General features: G+C 35.9%; 1 pseudogene; it reads left to right on the forward strand.

The window, feature by feature from the left end:
- The first annotated feature begins 2112 nt into the window (after window positions 1-2112).
- LOC109698855 (proline-rich nuclear receptor coactivator 2-like) lies at window positions 2113-12402 on the forward strand (annotated as a pseudogene).
- The last annotated feature ends 3597 nt before the right edge of the window (window positions 12403-15999 follow it).

Raw genomic sequence — 15999 nt, forward strand, 5'->3', positions numbered from 1 at the left:
CATCACTGGACTTCCAGTCAAATATGGGCTCGTGCACGTCCTCATGGTCCACTAAAAGCAATGGAGCAAGGAAATGAGGAGGAAGCTGAAATAGGCAAACCATGTCAATAAAACATGGGTAACAGAAAGCACAAAAGTTGAAGTGGCTTAGCAGAGAGGAGAAGGCTGAAACTGAATAGTTTAAAGGAGTCACAGCCAACAAAATTAAAACATTTGTAAATCACAGACCCTGGACAGATTCAGAAGTTGGAGGAATCTGTGAAGGCCAAGGAACAAGTGAGCTGAAAACAAGAAGACAGTTTAGTATTCATGAATATTTGGACCCTACACCCTTTACCACAACAGGAAGTTTCATAATTAGGGCCTCAAGGCATAGTTGAGAGCACTAAATGTTTAGTCCCCTCATCATCTTCTGACTACCTTCCTTGCATTGGTAACCTGGCTTACAGCTCCAGGCAGAAGATCTGAGAGTGACCAGCCTGAAAGCAAATGTAGTTATCCTTTCTTTTCTGTGAGTTCCACATCCATGGATTTAACTGTGTGGACCAGAAGTTCTTGAAAAAAATTACTTCTTTACTGAACATGTACAGACTTTTTCTTATCATTTTACCCCCAAACAATACCATATATCAACTATTTACACAGAATTTACTTCGTGCTAGGGATTATTAGGGATTACAAGTAATCTGGAGATGATTTAAAAGTACATAAGAGAGTGCACATAGGATCTCTGCAAATACTATGCCACTTCATGTAAGGACTTGAACATACTTGATTTTGGTATCTAAGATAGTTCTCAAGCCAACCCCCACAGATACCAAGGGACAAGAGTAAATGGATCCTAGAAGAGTGGAAGTGTGTGGTTAAGAGTGGGGAAGGAGTAATGGTTACACAATTACATCCTCTTCTTTCAAAGTGAGAAGCCAACAGTCTCTAAAAAAGAAAAATTAAGCAATAGCAGTTTAAGCATGTTGTTGAGAAATATAGAAGTGTTTGAAAATTACTAAAGACAATGGTAAGAGTTGCTCCTCAACACTATCAATTTTAAGAAAAGAGCATCCAGGAGAAAGTCAGCTTCTCACAGATAACTAGGGCCAATCACTTTGTACAACTTTTGTTCTCCAGTCTAGGTCTGGCCAATCATCACAAAGCCTTAAGTAAATTCAGTTCTGATGAACACAGACCATCAAAGGAGGTCAACTCAGTAGCATACATGCATTTATACTCATATTTGAGATCTGTGGGTCATTTGTGGTTTCAGTTGTAGTTTGGCTAATCTAAACTTCACCTAAATGGCTCTGCTTTAAGCCATGTGTCTTGTGGGCTTAGTTCCAGGCTATGGATCTGCTCCACATGCCTCTTTCTGGACCCTACATTGAGGGACAATGGCTACCTTCAGCATGTTTTTGTCACTTGGATCATTTCCATAGGCATTCCAAGTCTCCAACTGCAACATCCCCACTGACATACCATTCGTCAGAATAAGTCATATAGCCAAGCCCAGAGCCAAGGGGCAAAAGCTGTAGCTTGGATTTTTCCTTATTGAAGCAAACACTATTTTATTAGAATTATGTATAATGCATAATGATAACTATAAGAAATGTTCTAAGTATATGGTCTTTAAAATACATTCAGTTTTCAAAACTATCAACTCTCTCTCTATATATGAACATTATATATAATCCATAAAGTGGTAGGAATATAATATTAGATTCAATCCCTAAAGAAGTGGAATGTTTTACAACCTGTAATGGATTCAGATACCTTATCTATGATAATAATTTTAGTTTTGCATAGCCTCAGAAGAACATCCATAAATAGTGTTCTCACCTAAAAATTTCAATATCTTGATCTTTAAATGTATAGGTTGGGTCTTCTTTGTGATGGTTAATTTTTTTATTACATTTTAATAATATTATTATTGTACTGGGGGTACACTGTGGCATTTACAAAAGTTCTTACAGTATATCATAGTTGAATTCACTCCCTCCATCACTCTCCTTTATCATCCCTTCCTCTATGTAGGTTTGATCTTAAATGTCTCTAAAAGATCACATGTTAAAAGCTTGGTCCCAGCTTGGCACTCTTGGGAGGTGGTGTAACTTTTAAGAGATGGGGCCTGGAGGTGTAAAATACATTAGTAGTGCAAAGAAGATGACCAGAGGCGGTGAGGAGATTTGAGCATTGAATGGGTACATTATCTCAGTTCTGTGCTCACAGCCATGTTGAGGACATAGTTATAAACCATTCTACTGAGGAAAGAATATAGGGCGCAGCTACCCATGAACAAACTGTCTGGGGACATGTTGTTGAAGAGGATTGTGGGATCCTGGTCTTTTCCTCTCTTTCTCACTCCCAGACACGAACTGAAAGAGCTTCTGTTACCATATTCTACCACTATGATGTGTTGTCTCACAAAACTCAATGGGGTCAACCCACCATGGACTGAAACCTTTAAAACTGTGAGGCAAAACAAACCTTTCCTCTTTTAAATTTAATTATCTCAGATTAATTATCTCTGTTATAGTAACAGAAGGCTGAATATCAGAGTGGGGGATTGTTTGCCTACCATGAAGCCCAGGTAAAGGTGAAGATAGACAATACCACTGCAAAAGAATGAAAAAGTAATTGGAACTAATAATTCAATCTGCCAAAACACTTCTTCATCATATCATTCACCATTCATCAAATGGATTCTAATTTTGGTTACCATTCCCATTATATTTCTTCCTGTAGCATGAATAGCAGAATTAATGGGTCATATTTGCTTCTTTATTAATGAAGCTATTTTAAAATAAAAAAATCATATAAATCATTGTATTCAAACTCTCCCTGATTTATTATAAGCTCTATTTAAATAAATAAAAATAAAGAATATCATAAAAAATTTTGAAACCCATTTTATGTCAAGACACACTTATTCTGAACTTTTGAAAGTACAAACTCAGAGCACAATGCAGTGGAGTGTAGAGGAAGTTATTTGATACAGAAAATGTGTAGTCTAGCCAAGAGGTGATTACTCCAGAAATCCTCATGGAGAATAAAGGATTTAATGTGAGACTTGATATTTTGGAAAAACAAACTGAGGATTAATAATATCCGGGTGATGTCTCCCAATAACACCAAAGGAAACACTGAAAAAGTCTTAAAAGAATGGCTTCCAGATGCCTCGTAAATCATGTGTCCACACCAAAGGAGAGCATGGCGAAGGGAGAGTATTTCTTATTTTTGAGAAAAGAAGCATTCTTTGGTTGACTAGTAGTACTTTCCCCTCCAACTTTGCAATACTATTAAAGAGATAAAAGCCAAGAGCATCAGCCTTTTCAAAAAATGAAATGATGAATAAATTATTTGCAATGAAAATTAGTTTTACCATTCAACATTATTTATTTGTTAGAGGACAAATAACTTAGGGTTTATGGTGAAATCATTTGTGGATTTCATTGGCTGGAATACTCCTTAAAGTCTTGCAAGGTGGGAGAAGGATGATTATTTAAAAAGGAGGTAGGACAAGAAAACCAGGATGATGTTTGCTATGCAGGAACTCTCTTAGATACGCAAGTTTTTATTTTTTTATTTTTTTATTTTAAAGAATCTAGAATCTGGAAATTGATTTCCTATAAACCATTTACACCCACATGCCCTGTGAAAAGATCTTATTTGCACCTCAGTTTGGAGACCGCTGACTGAGCTCACTGATCGCATTCCCACACTCCTATGCCCTTAGAGTTCCTACGTCATTTCCTTGGAAACACTCCTTTATGGATTTGCACCAATCAAAATGTGCCGGAACCTACTAGCTTTCAGAGTCAGCATCATAAAGACCATTTAATGTGGTCACTGGCTTTCCATATTGAACACAAACAGATTGTAATCAGATATTATAGGACAGAAATTAAAAAGCATGCATTCTTTCAGGGATATTCCTTATAATCAATTAAATTTCCTACAGAGAATATTAAGCACAAATGGACCATTTGGCAATTTCCATGGATATTAAATGCTTGAAGTAGGGTGGGGGAAAGGAAGTTTAAATGAACCAAATTAATCTTCTAATCTTCTATTTCCTTCCTAACTGGCTAATCAGATGAAAGTGAGAGAAGAAACACAGAATAAACCATACGCAATATAGCACCAGTTGTCATTTGAAGGAACTGCTTTTTCTTCTGTCATGTTGATTATCTAAGTGTTAGAATAATACCCCAGGAGCACAATGGGATTAGAAAAGTAATGATTTTTTTCCCCACTCCTTTGCAAAAGTGTCTGCTTTTCATGGCTTCAGTAAACTCACTCTGTATTAACTAAGATTAGGTTCTGGTGTGAGAAACAGAAACTCCATAAATGGTGGCTTACATAAGAGAGAAATTAATTATCCTCAATTATATTGAATGGTTTAGGAGTGAGTGGTTAAGGTCTGCAAAGTCCTGCGGGACCCAGGTTCCTCCTACACCTCCACCTTGTGTGAGGCCCAAGTTCCCAAGAAAGCCCCATGTCCAGCCATCAAGACCACGTTACAGCCAACGAAAAGAAGGAAATCATGAAGGAAAGGAGCAAAGTTCATAAAGTCTCCTCTTAAGGAAAATCAGCACACTAAATTCTATGTGTATCTCATTAGCCAAAGTTAACAATACAGAACATATTTGCTTTGTATATTTTGAGGCTATAGTAGTAAGCATATAGAAATTTAAAATTTAACATTATAAAATGTTCCTGGTTTTTTCCTAGTAATAATTTTTACCTGAAAATATATTTTATCTGATTTTAATAGAAGAACATCAATTAGGTGTTTTCCTCATATATCTTTTTTCAGCTTTTCTTTGAACTTATAGATATGTTTGTTGGAATAGAATATAGCCGATTTTTTTAAAAATCTAGTCTGACAATAATTGTGTTTAATGAGGGCATTTATTTAGAACGTGTCATCTTATGTTGTACTATTTGTCCCATCTTTTTCTATGATTCTTTTCCTCCCTGATATTACTTTATGTTTGGGTGGATTTTTTTTAATTCTATTTAATCCACTAATATTTGGAAGTTATACAGTCAGATACTATTCTTTTAGTGTTTACCAAACATGCATTATTAATTTATCAAATTCTCAAGTTAGACAGTAACAGAATTGTATCTCCCTCTGGGTACCATTGTGATCATTGTGCATTTAAATTCTTTTTTTAAACTCCTTAAAAAAACCCAATATTGCTGTCTTATACAGTAATTAACTTATTTATATATTTACATTTATCCATGTATTTAACAACTCCTTTGCTCTCCATTTCTTTTTTTCTTCTTTTTCTTTTTAAATGATTATCCTGCTTAATATCACACAATATATACATAATCAAAAATAGGAAACAGTACTCCATTAATATGTACACTATTTGCTTTACATACTAATGAAGAAGTAAGTTTAATTTTGAAACAAAAGAAAATATTGGAAGTTTTCACTATAAATGATGAATGCATATTTAAACTGACTAAAATATCATATAGTAGGTATACATATATTGAAAAATCAAGTTACCACACTAGTATTTTATGGGTTTTTTTTTTGTGGTAGTAGGGTTTGAACTCAGGGCCTCACTCTTTCTAGACAGGCACTTTACCACTTGAGCCACTCTGCCAGCCCCAGTATTTTATGTTTTTATGTATCAGTTAAAATAAATTTAATTTAAATTAAAATAAAGTTACAGACTAATATCTCATGAACACAGATAGAAAATTCTCAATGTTTGTGAGTCTCATCAATAGTGTATAAAAATAATTATTCAATACTTCTAAGCATTATTAAATCCAGCAGGAAATGTCTGTTTCAGAAATAGAAAATCAATCAGTGTTACTCAACATAATAATATGAAAAGTTAATGGTTATCAACTGATGCCAAAAAATATTTGACAAATCTAACATTCATGACAAGGACTCTCAGCAAAATAGGACAGAAAGGTTATTACTTCAACTTAATACCATTCACCACAAACCCTAAGGCTAGCACCACACTTGATGGTCAGACAATGGATACTTTCTGACAAAGATCAAGAACAAGGCAAGTATACCAACTCCAATAACCTGATAACATACTATCCAAACTGTAAACTGGTGCAAGATGGCTAGAATGAAAATAGATATTTGAAAAAAAGGAAAGAAAATCAACTCTAACTACAGATGAGATGATTGTTATGGCTTATGAGTTCCCAAATTGTTCATTTATCTATGAAAATCTTCCCTTTGTTTTTTCTTCCAGTCATTTTTATGAACTTTAAGAACATAGAACAGATACTCCACTTTGTAAATTCCTTTTTTATATGATTGCCAGATTACTCAGAAATACTGAGGATCAATGTGTGGATTTCTTACAATAAATGATGTATTTTATAAAATAGTATTTTCTCTCACTCCACTCTAAGACCAATGCTTGGATGCTATAGAGTAGCAAAATCCAGCTCAGTACCGTGAGGAGCACTGTTTTCCATGGTGGTGACAGAGTGATTCCTATATCCTTAAGACATGAGTCTGTAGTGTTTGGGCAGAAGGTGGATATAAAGGATTCTGTAGAATTTGAAAAGCAATTTTTAAAAATTATTTCTTCTTTTTTTATTTTAGTTATATACTTTTTTTATAATACTAGGATTTGAACTCAGGCTCTTGGACTTGTGAGGCAAGCTCTCAACCATTTTAGCCACACCATCAATACTCTCAATTTCTTTTAAAAGTATAAGGTTTGGTTGATAGAGGCAGGAGGAGGTTGGCTGGGAGATGCAAGAGTGGTCAGCAAATAAATTTAATGGTTGATTTTTCAATCTGTTTGATGAATACCATTGGGATTTTCATGGGAATTGCATTAAACATGTAGATTGCTTTTGGGAGTATAGACATTTTTACTATGTTGATTCTACCAATCCATGAGCATGGGAGATCTCTCCACTTTCTATAGTCTTCCTCAATCTCTTTCTTCAGAAGTGTATAGTTTTCCTTGTAGAGATCTTTCACATCTTTTGTTAGGTTTACACCTAGGTATTTGATTTTTTTTGAGGCTATTGTAAATGGAATTGTTTTCATATATTCTTTTTCAGTTTGTTCATTATTAGTATATAGACATGGTAATGATTTTTCTATGTTGATTTTATATCCTGCTACCTTGCTGAAGCTATTGATGATGTCTAGGAGCTTTTGAGTAGAGTTTTTTTGGGTCTTTAAGGTATAGGATCATATCATCTGCAATAGGAATATTTTGACAGTTTCTTTACCTATTTGTATTCCTTTTATTCCTTCTTCTTGCCTATTTGCTCTGGCTAGGAATTCCAGTACTATGTTGAATAGGAGTGGAGATAGTGGGCATCCTTGTCTCATTCCTGATTTTAGAGGGAATGGTTTCAGTTTTTCACCATTAAGTATAATGTTGGCTATAGGTTTGTCATATATAGCTTTTATAATGTTGAGGTACTTTCCTTCTATTCCTTGTTTTCTTAGAGATTTTATCATGAAATGGTGTTGGAGCTTATCAAAGGCTTTTTCTGCATCTATTGAGATGATCAAGTGGTTTTCGTCTTTGCTTCTGTTAATGTGGTGTATTACATTTATTGATTTTCATCTGTTGAACCACCCCTGCATTCCTGGGATGAAGACTACTTGGTCATGGTGAATAATCTTTTTGATGTGTTCTTGAATTCAGTTTGCCATTATTTTGTTGAGGATTTTTGCGTCAATGTTCATTAAGGAGATTGGCCTATAGCTCTCCTTTTTGGAGGTGTCTTTGCCTGATTTTGGGATAAGTGTAATACTGGCTTCATAAAATGTGTTAGGCAGTTTTCCTTCCCTTTCTATTTCATGGAACAGTTTAAGGAGGGTTGGTATTAGTTCTTTCTTAAAGGTCTGATAGAATTCAGCAGAGAATCCATCAGGTCCTGGACTTTTCTTTTTGGGGAGACTCTTGATTGCTGCTTCAATTTCACTTTGTGTTTAGATCTACTCAGGTGATTAATTTCCTCTTGGTTCAGTTTTGGATGATCATATGTATCTAGAAATCTGTCCATTTCTTTAAGATTTTCAAATTTATTTGAATATAGGTTCTCAAAGTAGTCTCTGATGATTTCCTGGACTTCCATGGTGTTTGTTGTTATCTCCCCTTTTGCATTCCTGATTCTACTAATTTGGGTTTTTTCTCTCCTCATTTTAGTCAGGTTTGCCAGGGGTGTATCGATCTTGTTTAGTTTTTCAAAGAACCAACTTTTTGTTTCATTAATTCTTTGTATAGTTTTTTTGGTTTCTATTTCATTGATTTCAGCTTTTATTTTTATTATTTCTCTCCTGCTTGTTTTAGGATTCACTTGTTCTTGTTTTTCTAGGAATTTGAGATGTATCATTAGGTCATTGATTTGAGATCTTTCAGTCTTTTTAATACATGCACTCATAGCTATAAACTTTCCTCTCAGGACTGCCTTTGTTGTGTCCCATAGGTTCTGGTAGGTTATGTTTTCATTTTCACTGACTTCCAGGAACCTTTTAATTTCCTTTTTTATTTCATCAATGACCCATTATTCATTAAGCAATGAGTTATTCAGTTCTAGCTGTTTGCATGTTTTTTGTCTTTATTTTTGTTGTTGAGTTCTAGTTTTATTGCATTGTGATCAGATAGAATGTATGGTATAATTTCTATTTTCTTATATTTGCTGAGACTTGCTTTGTGCCCTAAGATATGATCTATTTTGGAGAAGGTTCCATGGGCTGCTGAGAAGAATGTATATTGTGTAGAAGTTAGATAAAATGTTCTGTAAACATCAACTAGGTCCATTTGATCTGTGTGTTTTAGATCTAGGATGCCTTTATTGGTTTTTTGTTTGGATGACCTATCTATTGATGATAGTGGGGTGTTAAAGTCTCCCACGACTACTGTGTTGGAGTTAATATATGCTTTTAGGTCCTTCAGAGTATGTTTGATGAAATTGGGTGTTTTGACATTGGGTGCATATAGGTTGATAATTGTTATTTCCTTTTGGTCTAGTTCCCCTTTTATTACTATGGAATGTCCTTTATCTCATTTGTTCAATGTAGGTTTGAAGTCTACTTTGTCAGAGATAAGTATTGCTACTCCTGCCTGATTTGCAGGGCCATTGCCTTGGTAAATCTTCTTCCAGCCTTTCATCCTAAGCCTATGCTTATTTCTGTCAGTGAGATGGGTGTCCTGTAAGCAACAAATTGTTGGATCTTCCTTTTTAATCTAGTTTGTCAGAGAGTGCCTTTTGATGGTGGAATTAAGTCTGATAACATTAAGTGTTAGTGTTGATAGGTATGTGGTGATTCCTGTCATAGTTGTTTGAGGGTTTGGTTTTTTTTTATTGTTTTATTATTCATATGTACATACAAGGCTTGGGTCATTTCTCCCTCCTGCCCCCACCCCCTCCCTTACCCCCCATTCTGCCCCCTCCCGCTCCCCCCCACCCCCTTAATTCCCAGCAGAAACTATTTTGCCCTTATTTCTAACTTTGTTGTAGAGAGAGTATAAGCAATAATAGGAAGGAACAAGGGTTTTTGCTGGTTGAGATAAGGATAGCTATACAGGGCATTGACTCACATTGATTTCCTGTGCGTGGGTGTTACCTTCTAGGTTAATTCTTTTTGATCTCACCTTTTCTATAGTTCCTGGTCCCCTTTTCCTATTGGCATCAGTTGCTTTTAAGGTATCTGCTTTAGCTTCTCTGCATTAATGTTTGAGGGTTTGATTGTGTGTAGCTAAATTGATGTTACTCTTTACTTTCTTGCTTTTTCTTTTCCTGTAGTTTGGTACTGCCTGCCTTTTATGGTTATGTTGGGTTTCACTTTCTGTGTGCAGAATCCCTTGAAGAATCTTTTGTAGTGGTGGCTTTGTGGGCATATATTGCTTTAGTTTCTGCTTATCATGGAAGACTTTTATTGCTCCATCTTGCCACAAATAATCAAGGCAATACTCAGTAAAAAGAACAATGCTGGGGGTATCACAATACCCGACTTCAAACTATATTACAAACCAATAGCAATAAAAACAGCATGGTACTGGCACAAAAACAGACTTGAAGACCAGTAGAACAGAATAGAGGCCCCAGATATGAAGCCACGCAACTATAACCAACTTGTCTTTGACAAAAGCACTAAAAATATATGATGGAGAAAATACAGCCTCCTCAACAAAAACTGCTGGGGAAAACTGGTTAGTAGTCTGCAAAAAACTGACATTAGATCCATGTTTATCACCCTATACCAATATTAACTCAAAATGGATCAAGGATCTTAATATCAGACCCCAAACTCTAAAGTTGGTACAGGAAAGAGTAGGAAATACTTTGGAACTAATAGGTATAGGCAAGGACTTTCTCAATGGAACCCCAGCAGCTCAGCAATTAAGAGATAGCATAGATAAATGGGATTTCATAAAACTAAAAAGCTTCTGCTCATCAAAAGGAATGGTCTCTAAACTGAAGAGAACACCCACAGAGTGAGAGAAAATATTTGCCAGCTACACATCAGACAAAGAACTGATAACCAGAATATACAGGGAACTCAAAAAACTGAATTCTCCCAAAATTAATGAACCAATAAAGAAATGGACAAGTGAACTAAACAGAACTTTCTCAAAAGAAGAAATTCAAATGGTCAAAAAACACATGAAAAAATGCTCACCATCTCTAGCCATAAAGGAAATGCAAATTAAAACCACACTAAGATTCCACCTCACCCCTGTTAGAATAGCCATCATTAGTAACACCACTAACAACAGGTGTTGGCAAGGATGCAGGGAAAAAGGAACCCTTTTACACTGCTAGTGAGAATACAAACTAGTACAACCACTCTGGAAAAAAATTTGGAGGCTTCTTAAAAATCTAAACATAGATCTACCATTTGATCCAGCAATACCACTCTTGGGGATATACCCAAAAGACTGTGACACAGTTACACCAGAGGCACCTGCACACCCATGTTTATTGCAGCACTATTCACAATAGCCAAATTATGGAAACAGCCAAGATGCCCCACTACTGACAAATGGATTAAGAAAATGTGGTATTTATACACAATGGAATTTTATGCGGCCATGAAGAAGAATGAAACCTTATCATTCACAAGTAAATGGATGTAACTGGAGAACATCATTCTGAGCGAGGTTAGCCTGGCCCAAAAGACCAAAAATCGCATGTTCTCCCTCATATGCTGACATTAGATCAAGGGCAAACACAACAAGGGGATTGGACTTTGATCACATGATAAAGCGAGAGCACACTTGGGAGGTATGAGGATAGGTAAGACACCGAAAAAAGTAGATAGCATTTGTTGCCCTCAGTGCAGAGAAACTAATGCAGATACTTTAAAGCTACAGAAGCCAATAGGAGAAGGGGACCAGGAACTAGAGAAAAGATTAGTTTGAGAAGAATTAACTTAGAATGTAACATATAGTACAGGAAAGCAATGCAAGTCAACTCCCTGTATAGCTATCCTTATCTCAACTAGAAAAACCCTTGGTCCTTCCTATTACTGCTTATACTCTCTCTTCAACAAAATTAGAAACAAGGGCAAAATAGTTTCTGCCTGGTAGCGATGGGGTGGTGGCCGGGGAGAGGATGGGGGTGGGAGAGGTAAGAGAGGGGGCGGGGGGAAGGGGGAAGAAATGACCCAAACATTGTATGTACATATGAATAAAAGAAAAAAAAAAAAGAGTGGTCACCAGCTCTTGTAGGTGCTGGTGGGCTGTGCTGGATCAGTGCCTAATCTCTCCCTGGAAAGGGAGGAATCCATCACACAGTCCGAGTTGAAAAGTCACTCGGACCTCTCTCAAACACACGTGCAGAGGACACTGTGATGTTAGCCTCAGCTCCTAGGCTGAACCCAACAGACTGACCCACGTAAACTTATGTATTGAGAGAAAGGAAGGTGTGCGTCAGAAAGCAACACCTGTTATCCTGGGCTTGGCAGCAAGGAAGTGAAAATTCTGCAATCTGAAAATCAGCATGAAAAGTGACAAAGAAGCTGAAGATCAATGGTGGAGAGAGGTAGAACATTGTAGCCCCTCCATCTAGAAATGTTAGTGAGAACCAACATCAGCTCAATAGACAGAAGACCAAGCATCAGAATTCCCAGATGAAGATTTTCCTAAGAAGAAAGAAAGAAGACACGGTTATAACTCACCAGCAGCTTCATGGCAGGCCATGCAAAATGAAGGGAGGAACAAAAATTTTCCAAGTAATCTGAATTGGAACTCTAATTTATCAAGTCCCAGCTTTCTTCTTAAGTCTCAAGCCAATCAGAATTATGCTGGAGCCACATTTAGTGAGCCACCGTCAAAAGTGTTCTTCCCCAACCACCAAGCCCCTGGGTTCCTGATTCATTTAAATCCTTCAGATAAGGAAATGATAATACTTCAACTGAAAGCCTTAAAGTAAAGGCATAGGACAAATTTAAATGCTTAAATTTAGTTAAGTTTATAAATGGTGGTCAATTAGTCTGAAACATTGACTAGAGAGTTAATCTGTGTAAAACTGGCAATGTAAAAATATAATCTGCTCTATCATTCATTTTATGTGCTGTGTGCACTGTGATTAATAGTATCAGTGCAACTTAACTAAATAATTGTGCTTATGAGTTTTCTCAACTGAATCACTTTTAAGTGAGACCACTGAAGTTTCGATTTGGGGAATGGTAAAGGAATCAACTTTTTCTGCTGTCTATTGGGAGGAGGAGTAATTTACTTCATGGGGTTTGGTCAGTAGATTTACTTGTAGTGAATCAAATTCTAAACATCTAGCTAAGACATACAAGGATTGAAATCTAGGGGTGGACATTTTAAGTTTAATGTTGTAAGGACACCCAAACCAGTAACACACCAGCAACCTAACGCACTGCCAGAAGAAAATGTGAATTTTTCTTAATAATTGCATTTTACTAAGTTGTACAGTTGTGACTGTGTAATGGGCACTTGGGGCTTAATTAGAATGAGGCACAGTATTCCGTAGTGGTCCTGTTTTCTGAAATGCATCTGTCAACAGATACACCAAAACTTTTTTTCCACAGATATGGTATTGAATATCATTCAATAGCTTTCAAAGAACATTTCTGTATTATAGCACTGTACAAGCTATTCTGACAGTGACCTGGCCTCATTCATCCCTGCCAAGCTTGTTTAAGTAGGGAGTTATATAAAGTGAAAGTTTTAAGTTCCTAAGGAAGAAAGAGCCATGTAAATATATGTCATAAACTTGTACCATATGTAGTTTTCCTGGCCTTTATCTTAGAAAAGTAGACTATTTTGGTAAATGAATTTGGAGAATGTAAGACAATGGACTTTTTATACTATGGGCTAATTTTAAATGTCCCTAATCATTTTTAAAGTTTGCCTTTGTGCTTAAAGTGCCAGTGTATATATGGTATAAATGATTCAGTTGTAAACAATATTTACTAGTATATTATACTAGTATAATATGCTTCTACTATAACTAAAAAGGTTAAGCTGCAAAACATTTCCTATTTTAAGAGATGTAAATGCAGTACAAGATCATTCCCACAACCCCCATCATTTTGGCTTTCCCTCGTCTTGTAACTATGTTTGGTACCAGTGACTTTTGTGTGTTTTCTTTTTTAGGTCAGGACTAAAGGCAACCCTAAAAGACCACTTAGGCAGAAGATATAATTTCTTGCATGATACCCGAAACCATGTTTTATGAACTTGAGGGGTAAAAGCTTAACAATTAATCCAGCAGCAAGTCAGAAAATGTAGATCAATTTAAAAATTCTGAAAACTAATGTCCTGTTTCTAATTTGGCACTTTTTTTTCTTGATATTTACAAGCAAGACAGTTTGTATTTCTCCAAATAAACTCAGATGAATATTGCCCAAGTCAAATAATGAATATCCTAAAGGACAAATAATGTACATGATTTGAATTTGAAACATGAAAAATAAAAAATAAAAAATTTCCCCCAAAAAACCCCCCAAAATAAAAGTATAACTTTTGAGATATGACTGGTGTATAAGATACACATATTTAAATTGTATGATATGATAACTTTTGACATATATGGAACAATTGCTACAATCAAGAGAATGAACATATCACCTCCAAAAGCTTTCTCACTCTCTTTTTAATCCTTCAGCTCTGTCATCCTGTTTAATTGTCAACAGTGATGGTGTTTCAGACAGGAACCTAAATCCAGACCCTGTTACTCTATCTTGGCCATCAGTGGAAGTTTCCCTCTATTTCCATTTGTATTGCAGATTTTGCACATGAGATCACTTTCCTTCTATCTGTAGTGTACTCTTAGATTTTCCTTTGGCAAAGACTACTAACGGCAAACTCCCTTCACTTTTCAATGGCCTGAAAATGTCATCACTTTGGCTTCATGCATAAAGACATTTGTTTCTTGTAAGTGTAGAGCTTTCAGTTGAGAACAGTTTTCCTTTTGCACATTGAATATGTCATTCCACAGACTCCTGGCTTCCTCTGCTGCTGTCAAGAAAAGAACTGCCAGTTTGTCACGCCTTTGAAGGTAATGTATCTTTTTTGAAGATCTTCTATTTGTCACTGTTGTGTCCAGTTGCTCTATGATTTGTCTAGTTCTGGGATTTCTTTGTATTTATCTTGCCTGATATTCCCTGTGCTTCAGATTCAATCTGGATGAAGATAGTTTTCATCTCTTCTGGAAAATTCTTAGCCATTACATTCTCAAATATTACCCCTGCTCCCCTTTTCTTTCTCTTTTCCTCTTGGGAATTCAATTTGACACATTTTCACTCTGCCCACCAATTTTCATAACCTTCTTTTCCCACACTTTGAATCTCACTTATGTGAAATATTGTGGATAATTTCTTCATGCCTATTTTCCTTTGAGATCATTAATTCTCTCTTCAACTGTGTCTAATCACTGCTAAACCCATTCATTGAGGGGTTTTGTTCATTTCAATTGTTACATTTTTTCATTTTCTAGGTGCTTTATTTGGTGCTGGTAGAAATTTGATTGATCATTCTGTACATTGTTCTTTAAACAGATTTTCAGATTTTGTCTAAACATGCCAAACATAATTGCTTTGTAATTCATGTCTATAATGTCTGCAGTATTCACATTTATTTCTGATATCTCGGTTTTTGCTGCTGCCTGTTATCATAGCAGCTTGTTTCCTTGTATTTTGAGTGATTTTTGACTGTGAGCTTCTCATTTCCCTCAGGAATTTATTTTTCAAGGAAAATTTTTGAGAACTGGAAAAAATAAGCTTCTGCCAGAGAAGATCAGCCTTTGCACCTGCCAGACACTTGGGGGCGCTAAATATTGGACTACTTGAAACTACTAGTATCATTTTATATATTTGGTGTTTATTCACTTAACAATATATTATGAAATGTTGTCATTCCAAGTAAATTAATCTATGTATTATTTTTGATGACTGCACAGAATTGTATAAGACAGATATATTGTAATTGATCCATCCTTTAGTGGTTGATAGGCTTTTTAAGTTGTTTCTAAATTTCTGCTATTAGAAACGCATCACTGTAGATGTGTATTTTATATAAAGTTTTACATCCTTACATAATTCAAAATTATACATACATATACATGTAGAAATGGGACTACTGTGGCAAAGAGAAGGGCATTTAAACATTTCCAGTAGTATTTAACATGACTTTTCAAAAATATTTTATTGATAGTCCACCAATATATAGCTATGCCTTTGAAAGCACTTTTTGGTCCAGCTACTTTAGACAGAGGGTCTTGCTTTCTTGCCCAGGCCATCCTGGATCTTGATTATCCTACTTTAAGCCTCCCCCTGTCACCTGGATGACAGGCGTGTGCCACCACACCCAGCTTTTTCCCATTGCCATGGAGTCTCATCACCTTTTTTTTTTTTGGCCTGGGCTGCCTTGGAACTGTGGTCCTCCTAATCTCAGCCTCCCAAGTAGCAAGGATTATAGGCATGAGCCACCAATGCCCGGCTCAACCGTTAGCTTTCTTCTGTGAGATAGCTGTTTATTTACTTTGACCATTTTTATA

Source organism: Castor canadensis, chromosome 15, assembly GCF_047511655.1.
Source record: "Castor canadensis chromosome 15, mCasCan1.hap1v2, whole genome shotgun sequence".
Lineage (NCBI taxonomy): Eukaryota > Metazoa > Chordata > Mammalia > Rodentia > Castoridae > Castor > Castor canadensis.